The sequence below is a fragment of the Carettochelys insculpta genome, chromosome 10, assembly GCF_033958435.1.
Source record: "Carettochelys insculpta isolate YL-2023 chromosome 10, ASM3395843v1, whole genome shotgun sequence".
NCBI classification, from domain to species: Eukaryota; Metazoa; Chordata; order Testudines; family Carettochelyidae; genus Carettochelys; species Carettochelys insculpta.
The window spans coordinates 45,097,213-45,119,783 of NC_134146.1; the positions used below are offsets into that span (position 1 = coordinate 45,097,213).

The 22,571-nt window shown below is 45.8% G+C and overlaps 1 protein-coding gene across 8 annotated transcripts in view; it reads right to left on the bottom strand.

Moving 5' to 3' along the window:
- Positions 1–22,571, bottom strand: part of MCF2L2 (MCF.2 cell line derived transforming sequence-like 2) — a 312,428-nt gene that overhangs the window by 261,174 nt on the left and 28,683 nt on the right. The gene's annotated exons all lie outside the window — the stretch shown is intronic.

Below are 22,571 nucleotides of genomic sequence, written 5' to 3' on the forward strand. Positions count from 1 at the left end.
GTTGAATCTCTTTTCCTGCAGAACTCAAGCCAGACCTCCACCATTCTCATTGCAAATCTTTAACCTAGATACAGTCGGTGAGCTGTTATTGAAGAGCTGCTGTATTTCAAACCACGGGTTGCTGCATTTGGCTCCCTAGCACTTTTCAGATGATTTATACGTTCATTTCCCCTGCCCTGGGATATGACTGGAAAGAAGTAGGATTTGCTGTCTTACCGCAGGCTTTTAAATTAAAAATGTCCAACACAAACAAATCAAGAAGTAGTAATGTAAAAAGCAGAAAACTAGAAAGAGTCCATGACTAAATGCTCGGTGGCTTTAGGAAAGTTTTGCTTGCACAGCTGCAGATTTCAATCTTCAGTTACACATCAAAGAGCCACCCACCTCCTTTAATGAACATCCTTATGAAAGCTCTGGGCAGATGAGGAAGAAAGAAGTCTCTCAGTTACTGAACCATTGAAAGAGGAGGAGGATTTTCAAAAAGAACTCAATGAAACTCCAAACTGGTCTCATTAAGATGAGAGAGAGTGATTAGCTAATCTTTTACGCTCAGAGCCACAAAGGGTATTTCAATGCCTAACTTTGAGATGGCTAGGAACAGAAACTCGGTGGAACAACAATGCAATCCACGAAGACTGAGTTAGGCACTGAGGTTCCCTGCAGAATGTTCTCTGGAAACCAGCTAGGAACTATCTAAACTAGCCAATGGGAGATGCTGATTAGAGGGGTGTGTCCTAAGCCTCACCCCTCTGAATATTTCCAGCCGCAGAGGAGCACCTATCTGTGCTTACAGCCCGCAACTGGGAACCCCTCTCTAGAGCTGGGGTCGAAGTCGTGAGCAATGAGTTAGACAGGCACCTAACAACTCACAGAAGAGCCAGAGGTGGCAACAATGCCTGTGACACAGACAGCAATTTCCTGCACTGTCTTGTGGAGATTCACTGTATTAGGTTTGGGTACCTAATGGACCGGGGATTACACATAACTGGGTGGAGGGGGAGGAGGAGGATGACAGCTCTCCGGAAACTAGGAAAAATAGAGGGTGATTAGGCACATTCCCTTGATTTGAGAAGTATCATTGCCTGGAGAGGTTCAGGTATACTTGTTCAAACTGGATTCCCCAGAGACCAGTGTGACAAAGTGGTTTATGACTGTGGCCAGGCCCACACTAAAGGGGAAGGTCAAATTAACATACACAACTCCAACTATGTTACTTATGCAGCTGAAGTCGATGTACCTTAATTCGAACTTCTGCGCCATCTCCATTGCAAAGGGTTAATGGAAGTGAATGCTCCCTCAGTTTGATTTATCTTGTCCCCACCAGACAGGCTTAATCGAACTCCAGAAGAGCAAATGCAGCAGCCATCTTCTCCAGAATGAAGATGTGCCCTCAGTCTGTAACTCTTGTCAAACTTGGCACTCCCTACACCTAACAATTATGTGCACTCGTAAGGTGACAATAAATCACTAGAGAGCAAATGACTCACTGTTCATTAATATTCTTGCAGGATATATGTATGTACAAAGAGAAGAATATGAGCACGATATATGCTCCTACAGTGCGTTTAGTAAGCAATGCAAAAGCACAGTCGACCCTAGACAAAGAATGGGTATTTGCCTTCCTGTCTAGTGTGTTCCTCACCCAGAGACAATGAAGGTATATTTACATAAAACGTGAAGAGAGTCATCAGCCTTGCAAGTGGCAGAGACAGCCTCTCATAGGGGTCCAATTCTCAAAATGTATCAAACGAGGTATTACTGTTTTATAAGATAGTCTCCACTATCATCCTTTTTGAAACTGTAAAATTGCAGCTCTGGGATTTTATTTCTGCTTTGTTGTATATCCCAACAGCATTTCTCCCTACGAACTTTCATCTCTTCCTTCAGCTCTGAGCAAGGATTTTGTTCAATGCTGGGGCATGCGGACTACCTATCACAAAACCCACTCAAGAGGGGAGTTCTTTGCTCCCCACAATGGTGAGAAAAACAGAAAGAGGGAGCAGACGCCATGAATGGCTCAGATACAGGATTGTAGGTTGAGTTATGGGTTGAGTTAACATCTTTTTCTATTAGATTTTTGAGGAATTTCTATCCATAATACTATGCCAGATCATTTCTCTGAGCACAGTCCAGGCATGGAAGGTGTTTCCTTGGGAACAATAACCATGGTAAAACTTTTTCAGCATCGCCTGTATTTACAGGGAAGAAAAAGCATAACAGATGCCCTAATCCTCTCTCCAGTTGAGACACATTGCAGGAATAACGCCAGTGCAAGCCCAAGTGCTAGAAGTGTGACACCACCACCATTAAAGAACTTTGAACAAATTTATTGTCTGGAACACAATGCCTCTGCAACTCCAGTTTGTCTCTTTAACAAAGAAATTGCCATCTTTGCCAGGAGAATCCAGATCCACAGAACTGCCAGTGTTGCAAAAAGGTCAGCCAAACAATACAGGACACATAAGCTGTGTCTACACGTGCACGCTACTTCGAAGTAGCGGCACTAACTTCGAAATAGCGCCCGTCGCGGCTACACGCGTCGGGCGCTATTTCGAAGTTAACTTCAACGTTAGGCAGCGAGACGTCGAAGTCGCTAACCTCATGAGGGGATCGGAATAGCGCCCTACTTCGACGTTCAACGTCGAAGTAGGGACCGTGTAGACGATCTGCGTCCTGCAACATCAAAATTGCTGGGTCCTCCATGGCGGCCATCAGCTGGGGGGTTGAGAGATGCTCTCTCTCCAGCCCCTGCGGGGCTCTATGGTCACCGTGGGCAGCAGCCCTTAGCCCAGGGCTTCTGGCTGCTGCTGCGGCAGCTGGGGATCCATGCTGCAGGCACAGGGTCTGCAACCAGTTGTCGGCTCTGTGTATCTTGTGTTGTTTAGTGCAACTGTGTCTGGGAGGGGCCCTTTAAGGGAGTGGCTTGCTGTTGAGTCCGCCCTGTGACCCTGTCTGCAGCTGTGCCTGGCACCCTTATTTCGATGTGTGCTACTTTGGCGTGTAGACGTACCCTCGCAGCGCCTATTTCGATGTGGTGCCGTGCAACGTCGAAGTTGAACGTCGACGTTGCCAGCCCTGGAGGACGTGTAGACGTTATTCATCGAAATAGCCTATTTCGATGTTGCTGCATAAGCTATTTCGATGTTGGCTTCACGTGTAGACGTAGCCATAGAGAGTAATGGAGCCCAAAGCCGATGCAGCCACATGATAGCGGCAACAATAATGGAAGCAGAGGTACAATGTGCTGGCTTTTCAATTTCTAATCTCAGAGAGCATTACCCATTAAAGTTCTAAGGAAGAAGGGGCCAGAACAGACCCAGTTTGGCTGCAGACAGCCTACGCAAGCAGATTATCTGTTTTCGGTGTATAATTATTTCAGCAGAATAGTCTCCATCTCCTGATGGCAAGCAAAGGATTTTAAAATACAACAGGTTTCCAGCATTCGCCCACCAACTGTGAAACATGGTGTTGCCAGTTCCTGTGATATTTAGGGTTGTCACTTGACAACTTTCTGTTCTCAAAACCAAACCACCTAGTTGAACATGGGCAGTCAGCAATGAGGATTTGAGGTGCAGGAAAGGGCTCAGATTTTTTGGGGGGTGGGGTGGGGTGGGGGAGACTCAGGTTTACCTCAGGAAGCTCCCAGTCAGCAGCACAGTGGGGCTAAGATAGGCCCCTGGCCTGTCCTGGCTGCACACTGCACCCTGGAAGTGGCTGGCTGGTCTAGCTCTTAGGCTGGGAGGGTCAGGGGGCTCCATGCTCTGCTCTCTACCACAGACACTGCCCCTGCAGCTCCCATTGGCTGCAGTTCCCAGCCATTGGCAGTGCAGAGCTAGTGCTTGGAGCAGGGGCAGTGCACAGAGTCCCATGCCCTCCACGTAGGAGCCAGACCTGCCAGCCACTTCTGGGGCACAAGGAGGAGCCACCAGAAGGGACCAGCCTGCCTTAGCTCCTCAGCACAGCCAACTAGACTTTTTAATGGCACAATTGGCACTGCTGACCCAAGCCACCCGGGGTCCTTTTTCAACTAGGTATTCTTCTTGAAAATTAGATGCCCAACTACCTTAGCTGACATTGTTGAGTGTCTTGGAACGCTTGGTGTATTTCTTTAACTACACAGTTGCCTGAGTCAGGCAGCAACAGGAGAATCTCTGCTTTCATTTAAAAACTGTGAGCCTTACAGACTCAAACCAAGAAGCAAATTAAAAGAACCCCAGATCTATTAATTTTTGTTCAAGTCTCAAGATTTTTAAGCTAATTTCATGGTGTTTCAGGACTCAAGTCATGATTTTTCAATGCCTGGAACTGGCAAGGCAAAATCTGAAAGGAGCTGAAGTTCATTAGCACATTTATATGAAGGAAGAAGCCTCCAGTGCTTTCAGCTATTGTGCGCCTTTCCTTGCATCATGGGTGCTGAAACAAATTTAAGTGGCGGGTGCTGAGAGCCACTGAACCAAGCTATAAACCCTGCACGAGATGGAAACCACTTCAAGTCGATGTCCTTGTTCCAGAACCTATGCATCCTATAATCCCAAAGCCCTTTATTATGATGCATGTTAATATCTGAACATACCTGGGGTGGGGGAAGAAATATTCCCATTTTACAGATGGGGAAATGGAGGCACAGCATGTTTCAGTGACTTGCCCAGAAACCACAGAGTAAGCAAGTGTCAGAAAAGGTCTTCCTGTACGCAAAAGCCCCACATACTGCTTAGTTTGTTCCAGATTCCAGACTGCAATATGGCACTGTGGTTAGAGCACAGAGCTGGGAATCAGGACTTCTGAGATGAAACTTTGACTTCACTGAATTCAGTGAAAGTTTTGTCACTGACTGAAACTGTACCCAGGATTTCATCCCTAGTTTCTCTTCCCAGCACCACCAATACATCCTTTTGGGCAACTTACCTGAGTTCTCTGCCTCGGTTTCCCATCTGTAAAATGAGAGTTATGCAGTTTAAATAATTAGCATGTGTAAAGCACACTTATCCTCAAATAAAGTACATTATAACTACAAATTATATTGTTAAAAATCTGTGACTTCTATACCCCTACAGGAGTCGTAACCAGACTGTCAGGCTACTATGGGGAGCAAGTTCCAAAATTGGGGGGGGCCTCAAATGCTCTGCTACTAGTCCTGAATAACTGCATCCCAGGCAGACACCTCTGTGGATCTCAGGTACTCTGATAGACTACAGGTCTTCATACGACAGTCTTTGAGATTAGAATGACCCAGGCACAGTGTCCAGCACAAAGGGCCTCTGGGAACTACCGTAATATTAAAAAATAGATACTAAACACCAACCAGAGACAAGAAGATAGGTGAAGCTGTTTCTCCTTCCCTTCCATCTGACTCCTCTCTGTGCCTTTGCTTGGAGATGACCCAAAGCCACCACATTTGGGTCTGAAATTCCCATAAGTGGGGAACTGGAGGAAAAGGCCCAGAGGGCTGTTCAGCTTTGGATCTAGACCCAAACTTCAAATATCGTGGGCATTTGAAACCAGAGTGTTTGGTTTGGTCATCCAAGCCACTAACCGGACTACATTAGACACACTTTAACTTAAACCAAGATCCACAGTATATGACTTTGTCCTCTGCTTCCTCTACATGATGGCTGATGGGTATTTTTATACGAAAAACAGACAGAAAATAAGACAGGGACTCAGAATGGTCAACATTTGCTTTAACGAAACAAGTACACCAATATGAAGAGTGCTGGTGAGTCAATCCTGTCTTTGAATCCTCTCCCCATTTATTGGGCTTTTCCCCTAACCTCTGTGAACTAGAATGTTCTGCTACAATGATCAGCCATTGGGCACCTAACAATACTGACATTTAAGCATCATTCCGCTCCAGAGTTAACATGCCATAGTACTTTCACAATTGCTAAGTCAAGCATTTTTTTTTTTAAAACATGAAGACTTAAATTCTGCTGAAAGTAACAAGGACTTTGGAAAAAGGCTGGAATGGTGCAGTGAACCATGCCAAGTCTTATGAAAAATAATATTTTCCCAGCTAAGCAACCACACATAAATTTAAACTCTTGGGTGCCAACAATTACTGACAAGGGACACTAATGTTTACTTCAAGAGGAAAAAACCAAAAGGGTCAGATTTTGTGAGGCACTGGGCACCTGAAATACCTATCGATTTCAGCATGAGTGGTGGGGTGTTTATTACAAATTAGGCTGACCATTTGCTTTTCTGCCATCTGATCACACCCAAAATCATCTTGGAACTAGCTTAGATTCTGCCATTTATACAAATCAGCCTGCACATATGGACAAGAATCATAGCATCAGATCCACTCCCCTGCACTCATGACAGGACCAAGCACTGTTGATCTTCCCAGACAGATTTTTTCCCCCCTATTCTGGTCTTAAATATCTCCACTGATGGAGATACCACAACCTCCTTAGACAATCTATTCCAGTGCTTAGCCACCCTGACAGACATTTAGGAAGTTTTCCTAATTTCCAATCTTAACCTCCTTTACTGCAATTTAAGCTCATTGCTTCTTGTTCTATCCTCAGAAGGTAAGGAGAATACTTTTTCTCCCTCTTACTTGTAACAACCTTTTAGGTACTTGACAGCTGTTATGTCCCCTCTCGCTTTTCTTTTTTCCAAACTAAACAAACTAAACTCTTTCAATCGTCCATCATAGGTCATGTTTTCTAGACCTTCAGTCATTTTTGCTGATCCTCTCTGGACCTTCTCTTAATTTTCTTGAAAGGTAGCACCCAGAACTGGACACAAATACTACACCTGAGGCCTAATCAATAGATTAAAAGTAGACTCTTTTGCCTTGTACCTTAAGCGTGCATTCTTTTCCTAGAAAGCCACATTGATGGAAAGTAAAATGCTATCCCTAACCCACACAAAGACTGACTCATACAGAACATGGGAATGTGGAGAGCTTGGGCTGGAGACATTTCTGACGTTAGCCTATTGGAGTCCAAAGAGTCCCACTGGAGAAAGAAAGAAGAGGGCCAAATTCTAATGTCAGGCCCAGTCTTACAAGCCCCATCACTCACAAATCTCTGCTAGATTTTAATGAGAGTTTGGCACGCACAAGGAATGAATGTCCCGGCCATTCACAGAGTCCCTTTTATCCTATTTACATTATCCAAGATGTCGAATCTCTCTTTATGTGGATTTCAATTATGTTGTTTAACCTTCTGTAAACATAGGGTCAGGTGACAATCTGTTACAGTATTAGAGAATCTGTGTTGAAGTCAGTCCAGGTATAATCACGGCAGAATGTGGACGGTTTTCTTCATTATTGAGAACTGGTGCTTAGCAAAAAGCATGAGACTATTAAAGTGCCTTTACAAGGATACCAGAGATATTTTTTTGAAATCTGCTAACCATTTAAGATGGCTAAACCCAAGCAAAGACGAGCTCCCTTTCAGAGGAATGGTACATACCTTTCTTCGCCATGCACTCAAGTTTAATGCACTTCCTCAGGAAAGCATAGTAGGATTTCATTTCAGCTTCCGTTATTCGGACAAGGGTGAAGGGCAAGTTCCTGCTAACCTGTTGTCCACATCGCTTACACTGAGAAGCCATCGGCTGAGCTGAGAAGAATCATGCAGTCAGACATTCACTGCTACTGTCTCTCTGCCTCTAGTCAGCTTTGCTCATAGGCTTTCAATACTCGCCAGTGACTTATCCCACTTAGGTTCATTCAAGGTCATTGTAACATGCCGAAAGCTCACAGCTGCAATTGGCTGAGACTTTTATAGGCTTAGTGACTGTGATTGCTTCTCTCCACTCACCTTCAATATTAACTTACTTTGTTCTCTTTTTCAGAAATGAAGAGATGAACATAAGCCCAGCTCAAGTTCTGAATGGCTGCCTCATTAATTTATAGCTCTTAGCAACTAGCACGGTGTGGCAGTAATGCAGTAATAGTATTATATAGCATCTCTTCAATGAGCATCATCCACTCTCCCTAATAATTTTGCTTATAGAGCATCCTCTTTACTAGTGTATAATAAAACTTGTGATTACAAAAAAGGGAAGAATTTTTAAAACCCTCATTTACTTGTCATCTGTTTTATTTGCTTTGCCATTTAATTGAGCTTGGACAATGGAAACAGACAGCTCTGCAAAGTGGGTGGAATAATTAAATTATGTCTTTGTAGTACAGGAACAGTTAGATGAGAGTTGCCAAAGGATGTTTTGAAGGCCAGAACTTTAACAGGGTTTTAAAAAGGCAAGATAAATTGATGAAGGATAGTTTCACCAATAGATATTAGCCAGGATGGGCAAGGACATTGTCCTTAGACTCGTTTGCCAGAAGCTGAGAAAGGGTGACAAGGGAGAGATCCCTTGATAATCACCTGTTCTGTTCATTCCTCTGGGGCACCTGGCATTGGCCACTGTCAGATGACAAGATATTGGGCTAGATGGACCATTGGTCTGACTCAGTATGGTTGTTGTTATGTTGAGATGCCAACCAATAACACACTGTAATAGATGGTCCCTGCCTTGAGGAGTTAACAGTCGACATGAACATAGACTGGCAAGGAGGCAGGTGGGAGCAAGGAAGTATTATGGGGCCACAATATCTGCTGATGCAAAACTGATACAGCTCTTATTTAGGTGTTTTTCCCCCTCTTGATGAGTGCATATGAGCACCACTTTGGACCTCTGTTTTTGAAGAGCCTAGCTGTTTCCACCAGTCCTCCCAAAGAAAACACAGGTGGGGGGATGGGGGAGGGAAGGGGCTAATGTGACTTGGCCTAGGTAATTTGGTGTCTGTGGACCTTGCAGAAGCAATGAACCTTGATGAGGGGGCTGAATGTGAAGGCCGTCAGGGCCAACGCACTGGGATCAGGAAGGTTACTCCCTGCATTGGGGGGTGGGGATTATGGATGAAGCAAGGCACAAAGAGGGGAATGGGAGACAGACTGGCGGTGGAAATGGAGGGATGGGGCGCAGGGATGACCCACATCCCTAAAAAAGAGAGGCCAATGGAGCTGGTGTAGTGTAACAAATGATAGACTCCTGAAGCCATTTTGGACAGACTGAAGGTCCTGCTGTGACTACATTGCTGACCAGTGGGATAGGCTAAGCACCCGAATGCACACTTATGACCTTGGACAGGATTGCATGCGGGTGGCTAGCCTGCTCCGCCCCAGTCACCTCATTTTTAAGCTTGCTAGCTCAATGGGAAGTAGAGCGTGCATGTTTACATGACCTGGAAATACCACCTTCAGCTCCTGTGTAGCCAGACACCAAAAGTGGAGATAACCAGCACACAAACAGTGGTGGTGTGCGGGTGGCTAGATTCCGGAATTAGGAGACCTGTGTCCTATTCATGGCAGGGCCAGAAAGCAAGGGCAGGTCACTTAACCACTCTGTGCCTCTGCGTTTCCTTCCCCAGCCCTGTGAAACGGGAGAAGCATCAGGAGGCCTTGTTAATGGTCCATTTGGAGCACCTCCCACGGAAGCTCCTAGGAGAGTGTAAAGTGTGTTTCTAGATGGGGAAAGAGGCATGGAGAGGTGCAGTGGTTTACACAGCTTCACAGTGTAAGACACGGGAAAAGCTAGGAACAGAACCCAGAAACCTTGGCTCTTAGTACTGGGATTGAAAGGGGACACCCCCCCCACCTTTTGCCCTGCCTCCAGTACTCAAGCTGCCCTTCCACACACAAGCGTAACACACCGCATGGCTGGTACACCCAGCTACTCTGCCTGCACATGCGCTTTGCATCTCTAAGATACCACTTAATCAGTGTTCCCTGGGAGCTGAATGCTTGGGCAGACATCCAGGCGGGATGTGGGTGCCACCCAGCTGACTGGCAGAGTACCCACAGCTGCCCACAGCCACCAGCACATTTCTGCCAGTGGTGCACATCTGTATATGCCTTGGTGCATATAAAATTTACTCCACCTGTGCATGGAAAAAAATTAGGGGAAACACTGCTCCCAACAACCACTGTTCCCTCTCTCCTAATCTATGTCTAGCAAGGCAGGATCCAGCACTCAGAGTCAGACTGCTCTTCCAGGTCTGAGATCCTAAGCTCAGTTCCCCTGCTCTCCCCCAGTGTCAGCAAGACAGCACAGTTCCAAAGCGGGTTAACTCCATGGGGCTCCGCATTGCGTGGCAATGTGAGTGCCAATAGCGGGAAGAGCAGATGAGGAGGGGGCCATGCATTAGCTGTTAGTCCATATAGCACATCAAAGCACAGCAAACATTCACAAAGATTCTAATCCAAAATCTTTCCCCAGGAAATGCTCATCCTTCCTGTTATTAATGCCCATCACTGCTGACCCCCTGAGATATTACTACTGCTTCCCCCCCTCCTCCAGTTCATAATAAAAATAGTCACAGGCTGATCGTGTCTCCTACACATTTAGCAATGGAATTCACAAAGCAGCTGTGGTGTTGCTAGATAGAAAACTGCTCTATTTCAATGGTTGTATGGGGCAGGCTTCTATACTGAACTTACAGGTCGACTTTGTTCCTCTTTTGTAAACAGCTGAACAGGATTCTTCAGCACAATTGGTTCAAGTATAGCTAAGAGAGGAAGGAGTCCTGGTTCTCTCTCTAGATTGGCTGTTGGCTTGCTGCATGAGCTTGAACAAGTCACTTATTCACCCCGTGCCTCAGTTTCCCCATTCTTAAAGGAAGATAATTCTCACCTACCTCCCCAGGGATGGATTTGAGACTTTTAATATTCGTAAAATGTTTCAAGATCCTCCAATCACAGGGGCAGTGCAATGTTCCCTCTATTTTTTTCCATCCTGGTGTGCAATAAATGTTGTCGGGTGCATCGAGACATGTGGATGTGCACCATCCGTAGACATGCGTTTGGCACTAGGCGCTCTGCTAATCAGCTGGGTCTTTCCTAGGTGGCCATCCAAGCACAAAGCTTACAGCTAACGCTGCAGTGTACACACAGTATGAAGTTCTACCAGAATTATGATCATGCTAATTATATGCATCAATGAATGACACTTGATTCCCGGACCAAAAACAAACTCACACCCTCCAACCAGGTAAGCAGAACTTGGCAAGTCAGAGAAAAAAAAAAAAAACAAATTCTAAAAGTCCATGGTAGATCTTAACAAAGGAGATTTATTTATTGAGATGCCTGTTCCATCCCTTTAAATGGTTTCCTGGCCCCAAGCAGCCCCATGTATTTTCTATCCATAATAATTCAAACAGGAGATAAATACGATTTGTTAGGAGATGCTGTTAATTTTGGGCTGTAACTTAACCAGAAAAGACATTTCTGATCTTCCCCATTCCAGAAGCCTGTTAAATTACTGGTCATTTTAAAAGCTTGAAATAGCAACTCCTTTTCATGACCCAACAATACTGTACTTCATAGTAGTACAATACCCTAAGACAGGCAGTGTAGATTCCTGTGCTTAGGAAGGTCCATTAAAAATCAACACACTTTTGATAACTTTCTATAGATCAATACCTAGTAGAAATGTTAATATGCTAGTACCTCCCTTTTATTAAAAGCACAAACCCCCAAACCTAAAAATTGTCGCTGCCATTTGTTTTACGATTTCCAAGCTTCTTCCCCTCCCTTCCAGCACTTTTGGAGTACATGAACCACCTAATTCACGCTTCATCCCCATGCCTCCTCCCCTCCCAGAGCTAGAATGCTACGAATCAGCTCTTTGTGGTGTTCCAGCTCTGGTAGGAAGGGAGCGGGGAGGAACCAGGAAGAAGCACAAATCAGGCTATTGGCATGCTCTGAAAGTGCTAGGAGAGAGTGGGGAAGAGCAGGGAAACTCAGGGTTCTGGTTCTCTGGTGCACAAGAATATGGAGTTGGAGGGGGCACGGGGCCCCAGGTGGAACCCACACCGAGAGATCATAGGGCTGATGCAGCCATCTGAAGTGAAGGAGGGCCACTCATGCCACCCACCCACTATTATCACAGGGTTAGGCAACCCGGATCCTGTGACAGAGGGAAAACCGGAAAGCATTAGGGGCGGCATGATCTAGGTCTCCTGGCTTTGCACTACAGTGTACAACCGCTGGAAGTAGTGCCTTCAATTCCAGCACCATATGTTAGGATTTCAAAGCCTATTATACTGATCTGCTTAAAGAGATTGATACTGACAGACAACGCATTTTTGGTGATGTTCCACAATAGGAATGTAGAACCTCATCAGAACTCTCCTTGTATGGGCTGGGCTGAGGGAGATGGTGTGGCAGCCTAGCCAGAAGAAAAAGACCTAGAACTCTAAAGTGGTATTCACAAAATTTGTCGATGAATGAATGAAGCAGCTGGCAGCTGGGAACTGAGTGGAATACAGGCCAGGCAAACTGGTGAGCAGAGAGACAATGGCAGCATGCCACGGGTTTGTTTTGCTGTGGTTTCTTGACCTCTGTGTTTGAATGCGTATGGGTGAGCACACATGGCAAATCTGCCTGTCCCACTTGGCATTCACTAGAGAGAGAAGCAAAAGATGCTTACGATTATCAGCCTGTGGGAGGCACAAAGATAAAATGCCAGCAGCTCCAGGCTTTAGAGATGGCTGCAAAATCATCTTCCTTTCGTATTGGGGCACTGCATACAGCTCCTAATCACTATCGGGCCCCGTTGTGCTGGGTGCTGTACAAATTTAGCAAAAGAGGGCTTGGACCAAAGTATAAAACAAGTGATGACAGGTGGATAAAAACAAAGATTAGGCTGGAGCCTAAGGCAATAGGTAGCCAGCTACCATTAGTGAAGTGAGCAAGGGACACTGCACACCAGCTCCGTAAGCGTGGTCCTTGCTAGCTACTGTAAATATCCTGATATGGCCCAGGCTCCATTGCAGAGATTTAGATTTTTTTTTTCCTAGCATGGACAGAGTTACCAGAGACCCCAGCACTTGGTTTGTCGGACCAAAAAGAGCAAAATTGCACCTGGCTCTAGTACACTGCCACTAACTCACCAAATAGCCTTGTGCCTGACATTTAACCTCTCTGTACCAGTTTCCCACAGGGAAAAACAGTTTGATACTCATCCTGTTATATTACACATGGGGAAAGCAGAGGACTAGAAAACGGGCATTCCTAATCACAATGCCTCTTGGAATAGTTTCCCCATTATACAAAAATGTGTTTGGCCAGAAACATGCAGAATTTGTCCATTTTTAACTCAGGAAATAGGTGTTAGCCCAGTCTTCTACATTTACCATTGAGTCTGGGGCTTAGCAAGAAAGATATCCAAAGCAAGTAGCTCTCTGCCAAAGAATGGGCAGCAGCAGCTCCCGCGGAAGGCTCAATATTGGCAGGAGTTGCAGCTAGGTCTGGCCCCGCAGATACTGACTGCACAAGTGCTAGGAGAAACTCCTCTGTATTTGAATCTCCATGTCTGCCCCTCAGCAGGATGATGTTTCTGAACTAGGGAGGCTTTAGGTAGGATTACAGTCACTGTGCCACTTGAGGGCTCTAGTCCCTCTCAAGGGTTCCAGAATTTAAGAACTGACAATATAGGGCAGTTTTCTGCCTTTTCTTTTCTGAAGTTCATTTTCTTCACTTGCAAAGTGCTTCAGAGCTTCCATCTTTAAACTTACGTCTATACTATTCCAAGGATCGACACTACAGCAATCAATCTCCTGGCCATCGATTCATTGCCTCTCGTAGCCATGATAAATTGCTCCCCCAGCAGGTACTCCACCAACATAAGAAGAGTATCTAGCGTCAACACAAGAACAGCCCCCGTCGACCATAGCACGTGGAAGACACCATGATAAATATGTTGACCTCAGCTATGCAAATAGCTTAGCAGGAGTCCTGCTCCAACAACACAAGTCAACAGCACGGATGCTTGACTGCCAGAGTGCACTGTAGACATGTTCCTTCCAAAGCCAAAGTGAGGACGGGAAATGTGGCTTTTCTTGCGTTATTAAGTCAGGAGTGTCTGAATTGCAGCCCGAGGGTAAAGGTGACCCACAGAATCCACCTGGCCTCCCTCTTCAGACAGCTGCTGCAGGGAAAGGACAAGGACAAAGCCAGACGCAGTTCTACTGCAGCTGAGCACAGATAAGCAGTTCAGATTAATCCACTGGGGAAGCCACACACGCAAGCAAATTGAATTCACTACAGCAGAATAGTCTCTGGCCTGCGATATACAGGGAGGTCAGACCGGACGATCACAACAGCATCAAAGCAACATCTGTTAATACTATCACATGATTTCTATTTTTAAAGATGCAAATCAGGCAAACACCCTCACAGCCCTGGTAGCTGTCCTCATGTTACAATGCTTGAACATCCCCTGATCTGCTCTCAAGTCCTACCACGCTCTATACCAAGGATGGGCAGCCCCCAAATAGTGAGTGGGCTACATGAGAGGCCCTCCTTCATTTCATTGGGCCGCGGCACCCCAGGGCCCCCATCTCCCCAAGAGCCTCTTGAACCCTGGGGCACCAGAACCCCACACTTAGCTACTCCTCCCCATCCCTCCCAGCACTTTCAGAGCATGTGAATCACTTGCTTCGCACTCGGTCCCCACTTCTGCCCTTCCCTTCCAAAGATGGAATGCCGTGAACAGCTGATTTGAGGCATTCCAGCTCAGGGAGGGAGCAGGGACAGAGCATGAATCAGGTGATTCACTTGTTCCGAAAGCCCTGGTAGGCAGTAGGAGGCATAGGAAGTGCAGGGGTCTGGTGCCTGAATGCGCAATAAATGCATGGGGGGGGCGCAGACAGGGGTCCTGCGAGCCACAGGTAAAACCTGCAGTTTGCCCACCACTGCTCTATACAGATCAACCCCTGCAAAGACTGATAATGCTGAGTTAGCCACTTCATAAAATTACTATTGTGTTCAGTACGATTGTTTAACACCTTGGCAAATAAAGCATAATTGTGGCTTGCCTCCCTGGGTTCTATCACGTCACCCTCACGGAGGCATTATAAATATTCTTTCTTACCAAAGCCTGAGTCACTGTAGCTTAGTAGGTGGGGCATCATAGCCCAACTCAGGCAGGAATAAGCTGTCTGATGATTTCATATTAAATGCAAATAAATGGCAATACCTTAAGGGCTGTGGCCAGATTCTCTGCCTGTGCCTCAGAAAGAGCCCAAGGAGGTAATACTTATGCTGCCACAAACAGGGAGCAAATCAATTTGTCATAGCTCCCAGCACTGGACAGTGGCTTAGTATGGGATGTTACCTGCACACACATATGCTATGGTGTTCACAGCAGTCACAGAACGAGATAAACATGGCAGCAGCCATGTGACCTCCCACACCACCACCAGAAAAACATCCAAGTGCTTCATAATTAGTAACCCATCTTCACTTCACCTTTGAGTCCCACTTTACAGATGGGAAACAGGAAGAATCAGGGCATATTTATATGCCAAAACAAAAAATGGCTCAGTGCTAACGGTCTACAGAGCTGGGCTTGCATTAGAGAGCTGCAAATAGCAAGGTAAATGGTTGAGCTCTCAAATTCATCTACGCAAAGAGACATCCGCTCTGGCTCCCAGGGTTCCACCCACAATTCTTATTTTTATCAGAGTACCAGCTCCCTAGGCTTCTCCTTGCTGGGAGTCTAAATGCAACATTAGAGCCATGTGGGTCTTCCACCCCTTCCGGGCTTCCTTCCTTCTGGTTCCTGCTCTTTGTGGACCAGATCTCAGGGCTCTCCCGCAGAATCACGTTTTCTTTCTACTATTCAGCTCTTCCCCTTCTAGGGCTCCAGCCCCAGGACTGTCTTGTGCCCCCCTCTCCAGTGCCACAGGGATTGAGTCATCCCTGTAGTTCTCTTCAGGCCTTTTGAGAAAGAAAGCGCTCCATAATCCCACCTTTCTCCAGAGTATTCCACCTTTGGTTAACCTCCCTCAGCTTCTTATATGTCCCAGGTGCCCAATAGGTCCTTAGTTAACTCCATCTCCTCTGACCAGGAGGAAATCAACCAATCAATCACTTCCTATGGGCTGTAAAGGCCATTCTGCCCCACCATTTTTGCATCAGGTGATGTGTGATTCACCCCACCAGAGGGGATCAGTACATTACACATGAACCAAATTTCTGTTTTATAATTTAAAAAAAAACAAAACAAAACAAAAACTAGAAGCTACCTGAAAAGCTGAATTAAAACATCACTAAAGTTGTGAAGTGAAAGGGCCCAGGGTCTTCCATTATTCTTGAAAAAAAAAAAAAATCTGACCTTAGCTGTCAACATCTCCAAAATATGTACATACCACAAACTGTGCAGTCAGCATCCATAACTGTGGGCTCAGTGCCCGTTGGTGTCTGATGCCTCTCTCGCTATTCCTTTCCATCTGTCCCTGTCCAGTGTGGAGTGGCTTAGTTTCTGCAGACCAGCTCTCCACCAATCTATTATATCATCTACAAACTGCACAGTGGGCACCATTAAAAACTCAGTATTTATTACTCCAGATATCTGCAGTAATACCCTGCTGTGCTAAACATAAGGGATGCAACAGCATTGCAGAGCGGTATCCCTGAACTCAGTTTATCTATTGCAGAAGAATAAATGTTGGAAACGAACCCACCAGGTTTTGAACCTGCAATTGGAGAGTTACTAACCAGTCCACAAACCAGATCTCCTGCAACTAAGTTAACCTTTCTGCAAAGGGGCACACTGAATAGCTGCAATGCTTAGTGTCTCTCCTGAGATGGAGACTCTTTAGAGGGTGTGAGAGGTTTTAGATGCAATTTCCTTAATGATGGGAACACAAATTCAGTTACCCAACGAGCTAGAATGAGTCAAGTCCCTGGGTTACGCTTGTTCTTGGCCCAATCCAAAAAGAATTCTCCCTGCTCTAATGGCAGTAGCGTATCACAACACACACCAGCATGTTTGTAATCTCATCTTTAGCCCACAGTTAAGGTTACCGAAACTTTGACTGACCAGTACATTTGCTGATAGGAATGCAGCATATTCAACCGTAAGATTAGCATCTATTTCTTCAATTCACCATTACCTGATGTCATGCACATTTTCCTAGAAGGCCAAGGAAATTCACAAACTCTGCATGGGTTTGGACTTATGAACATGATCGGTCTTCTCCAAAGGTTAAAGGGTTAAGCAGGGGTGACCAATAAAATGTATTTCTGGGGTCCCATCCTCCTGAAGTTAGTGAAACTGCTCGTGTGTGTAAAGCTTATAGGTACACGAGTCTCTGCAAGATTAGGGCGCGATGCTGTAAACTCATATGGTATTGAGGACCATGTCTTCCTGTACATTTGCACAGTGCCGTGCTTGGTTGGCCTGATCTTGAAGCTACTGCAATATATCATCAACATCAAGAAATTAACACAAAAAGCTGTTACTAAGACTCTACTTGAATCCTGGCATGACTGTCAAAAATGGTGAGTAAGTTGTGGACAAGTCATGGGGAAAAATTGCAGAAAAATAATAAAGTCCATTATTAGTTTGTTGCAGTTTGCACTGTTGGCCCTCTGGGGCTAAAGGCAAGGGCTGCTCCTTTCAAAATTACGTGGAAGTTTTATATTGTAGTATCCACACTACCACGCATGGGTTAAGCAGGCCCTTAGCGGTTGCTTTGGTGTCGCCTACGCACAATGAAACAAGTTATACCCATGTGCGCCCTCTAGTGGCTCATTAGCAACAGTTAAATATAAACATGGAGATACACCTCTCTCATAGAGCTGGAAGGGCCCTTGAGAGGACGTTGAGTACAGTCCCCTGCCCTCACAGCACAACCGATCACCATCCCTGACAGATTTTTTTTTTTAAATCTATTTGCCCCAGAGTCCTAAATGGCCCCTTCAAGAACTGAGCTCAACCCCTGGGTTTAGCAGGGCAATGCTCAAACCATTGAGCTATCCCTCTCCCTATCCTACCAGCTCTTCTTCAAGCTGTGGTTATCTCAGCACACAGTGCACAGGCTTCAACGAGCATGCAGAACTACGCAGGGCAGGGGAAACAGGAAGATGAACTGACAGCTTCCAGTGAAGTCAGGGGGCACTGCAGGTGTTCTGCAGTGCACCTCTGAAGTCAGGCCAAGAGTGATGTGCAGGGGAGGAGAAGGAGAAATCATCTATTTTACCAGATGGAAAAGTATAAAATTATATTGATTTTAAAATAGACTTTCAACCTACAAAGAAGGTCTCACCCTGCAACTGGAGGGGCTGTGCTTCTAATGCTCCCATGTGAAAGTGATTTATTTTTAACAACTTTTCTAATTAGTGTGTACAAAGAGCTCAGCAGCTCGGGAGCAGGCTGACAAGCACCAGGCAAGGGTGAAGATCTTGGGGTCAGAAGGTGAGAGCAGATAAATCTGGGTGAATGTGGGGAGTGTTACAGGATAATTCATATGCCAAGACATGATGGATGGACTTCCTTTGGGTTCTGCCTACAGCATGTTCTGCTGCCTTTCTTCCTGGGGGTGCCTATCAGCAGACGAGAGGAACTAGTCCACAAGCTCTTTCTGAACAGACACCAGAAGTAGCTAATTGTCTGAGGCTCTCTGACTTCAACAGGCACTTTTTAAAATTTCACTAAGCATCTATTCAGCACCTTCGCATCTTTGTAAATCTGGCCCCAGAGAAACATTCACTTCCTGCAAAGCCTGACATAGGAGATTTTGTTGTGCCCATGTAGAGCGGACATAATGCAAAGTTTTAATGTGTCAGCTGGAAGGTTCCCATACAGCAGGCACTCTCACTGCATGGCACTGGATTTATCTTCCTTGGAGGGATTGAGTTATCCCTGTGGTCCCAAACCTTGGGCCCAGTTCTGATGCGCTTTCCTGGCTATTGTCTAGATGGTGAAAAGATGCCGTTAGTTATGTGATTCTGTACTTACAGCATTATATCACCAGCTCAATTCAGTCTAAACTTCTATTACAGGGGAGGCAGAGCATGGACCTCCCTGCCAACTCCTCCCCTGGACCAGGAAGAGGATACTAATGCAAAATCTAACAGAGAGACAGAAAGACAAACAAACAAAAAGTCTCCCCCAAGCAGAGTCATGACCACAAAGTGAGACCTGCCAGATGCACCAGCAAGTCCGCAAGTGCCACTGATGTTAGATGGAAGGCGCTCAGACACCACAGTGATGGGCCGCAAGGTGAAAACCTAAGAATAGGTCTACAGTTCAAGCTGGAGGTGTACTGCCCCACTCAAGCAGACTTGCTCACCCAGTGGGCTAAACACACCAGTCTAGCCACAGCACCTTCGGCAGCAAGAGGGACTTGCTGCCTAGAGGACCCACCTAGTTTCCAAGGGGATCATACTTGGGATGGGCAAGCCCCTCCCACCACTGGCCCTGTCGTCTATTTTTAGCACTCTGGCTCGATCAGAACCAGCAGAAGGTATGTCTCCTCAAGGAGGGAACTACACCTCCAAGTCCAAGTGTAGGTGCACCATGAGATAGACAGGCAACGTACAGGATGTTTAACCCTCCACAAAAAGCGACGTTCAACTCTGTACAGCCTCATGCTAAAGTGATCAAATTCATAAACAGGATTTTTCCAGGGATCTAACCCAGCTGGACCAAATTACGCTTCCTGGCTGCTACCTAATCTGGAAGGCACCTGGCAGGAGCTTAGCATCACGTGGGGATTAGATCAATTTTCCTGTTTGAAATAACCTTTCTCAGTACGTTGTAAGATCAGTAGGGATGGCTTTTACGTGCATCATCACCTTCGTTAGCTTTCATGCAGCAAACACCACTACTGATCAATTTAGAAACAGAGTCCCCAGTTCCAAAGCAAAGTGTAATGTGTAACTTTAACTTCAGGCTCAAAGTGGGGGAGGATTTTAAAAATCTTCCTTTGTTGTGATCTGGGGGTTTATTGATTGCTGAAGAGGCTAATGCCTGAGAGAGTAATTATAACCACAGCAATCCCATGAGGATATTGACTCCAGATCAAAATGTACTTTTTCAGTAGCATTAAGGCTGTAAAATACATCATTAGGAGTGAGAGGATTTGATTGTTGACTTTGTTTAATGACAGTAGATGCTGAGATTCAAAAAAAGTTAAAACTTTATAACCTTTGTGTATGTTGACATCTGCTGTGTTTTAGAGTAATTATTCTCAAATCAAACTGAACTGTTCTCGGGCAGCGCTTTTTCTTACCTGCCTTACTGTTTCTGTCATCAATGAAGAAAGTTTTTGTTTGTGCATATAGTGAAATCAACATTTGCCCCCACTCCCAAAAAAAAAAAAATCTAACTTTTCCAAGCCTGTAAATAGTCAACTGCCAGCAAATCCAAGCTTCTGGTTAATCATCTTGCCTCTCCATTTCGGTATGCACGCCATAGCCCAGCCCGTTCTCTGCTTGTCTGCCTTTAGATTGCCAACACTTTCCTTTCTGTTTGGAAGGGGCTGAGCACACTGTGACCACTAATTGTTTTTATATATCATTCCTGTGCTTGGTGCTGTACAAACGCAACATAAAGATGGTCCTGTCCCTAAGAACTTAGAATCATAGAATGCTAGGACTGGAAGGGACCCTGAGAGGTCATCAAGTCTAGCCCCCTGCCCTCATGGCAGGCCCAAACACCATCTAGATCACTTCCGATAGGTGTCTATCTAACCTGCTCTTAAATATCTCCAGCAATGGAGATCCCACAACCTCTCTAGGCAATTTATTCCAGTGTTTGACCACCATGACAGTTAGGAACTTTTTCCTAATGTCCAACCTAAACCTCCCTTGCTGCAGTTTAAGCCCATTGCTTCTTGCTCTATCCTCAGAGGCCCAGAAGAACAAGTTTTCTCCCTCCTCATGACATCCTTTTAGATACCTGAAAACCGCTATCTTCTTTTTTTCCCCAAACTAAACAAGCCCAATTCTTTCAACTTACAGCAGCAATGGACAAGCCTGAATAGCAGGTGGCCACATGAGTGGCCCTCCTTCACTTCAGTGGGTCGCAGCACCCTGCAGTCCACCTGTAGCTCTTTGGCGCCCCCCATGTGTTCTCATCCACCAGAACCCCACACTTATCTGTTCCTCCCTCTCCCACCCAAACCTGAAACTGCTGTGAACAGCTGATTCACGGTGTTCTAGCTCTGGGAGAGAGGCAGAGGAGCAGGGACAGAGTGCAGAATGGGCGATTTGCGCTCCTAAAGTGCTGGGAGGGAGTGTGGGAAGCTTAGGGGTGCCCGGGTGTGTGAGAGGCTCATTAGGGAAGAGAGCAGCCAGGAGATCCATGGGCCACAGACATTGGGCCACACGTGGCCCACAGGTTGCCCACCACTGACTTATAGATTAAAACAGGAGTCAGCAACCCCCAGCACAAGTGCCAAGAGCAGCACGTGAGCTGATTTTCATTGGTACACAAGGCAGGAGCTCAGCCCCTCTCTTTTTCCCCCATGCAGCTGGGAGCTTGCTCAAAGCCCTGCTGCTTTTGGATTAAAAAAAGACCAGCTAATGCTACCAACCACCTCCTAAATGGTAAAGCTCTGCATCTTCATTTATTTATTAATGAAGCTGTCGTAAGTAGGACTATTAGTGACTTTAAAAAGCATCACGGGCACTTGGAAAGTGCATAGAGATAAAAAGGTCAAATTTCAGCACTCCACCTCAGAAAAGCTGCTAAGTCCTGGTTTAAGACAATAATGAAGTCAGTGTCCTTATACTACTGAAAGCAAAACCCCATCTTCTGTTTTTAATTTTTATTTCTCATAAGTAACATTTAATTCACTGTAACCAAAAGTATTGGAGGAGAAAACAAAAAGTTTACTTTTCCCTTTTGCCTACTGCAGGGCTTTATAGCATCTTGTACACAGACAGTTTCGTAATTTTCTCTTTTGTTTGTGTGGGTCTCTCAAACAGCGCCACAGAAAACCTTTAAACCTCTCCCCCCACCCCCTCACACACACACAAAATGGGACTGCAAAGTTTGAGTGGTGGGGCATAGAGACAGAGGATAATTTTAACCTTTTTTATCTTTAACCCCTTTTCAAAGGGCCATCATATCTTTTAACTTTCTATTAACAAATTTCCTCATTACAAGTTTGGTGAGAGCCCCACTCCACATTTGGGCTAGTTAACAATCATGCTTTTCAATTCCCTATGTGAATAAATTAGCCCTCACACCATCAGTGAGGCGTAAGGCTGTCAATTTTCTAATCATGCCAACCTGAATGCTCCTGCTCCCACTTTCTAAAGCCCAGCCCCACTGTGTGCCTTCTCCAAGGCTCTGCCCCCTACTCATGCTATTCCACCCTCCACCTGCTACTAGCCCTCCTCCACCCTCACTCACTTTCCGGGAGCTGGGATATGGGGGGTGAGGTATGGAAATGGGTGAGGGCTCTGGCTGGAAGTGTGAGCTCCAGGGTAGAAATGAGGGGTTAGGGTGCAGGAGTGGGGCCCAGCCTGGGACGAATGGATTTGGTGTGTGGGAGCAGACTCATGGCTGGGAGGGGGACTGGGGATGCCAGGAGGGATGTGGGGTGCAGTCTAAATCCACCAAAATCAGCAGAGTCACTCTGGATTTACAGAGGTCTAACTGAGTTTGGAAGCCAGATGTGGATCTCCAGTAATTCACAGGCTTCTCAGATGGAAGTGCCTTGTCCTCCTGTTTGTAGGCATAACGTGCTGCACTCACGTAACACCTTGGATCATAGGTACATGGACAGATCTCACACTGACCACACCAGGCAT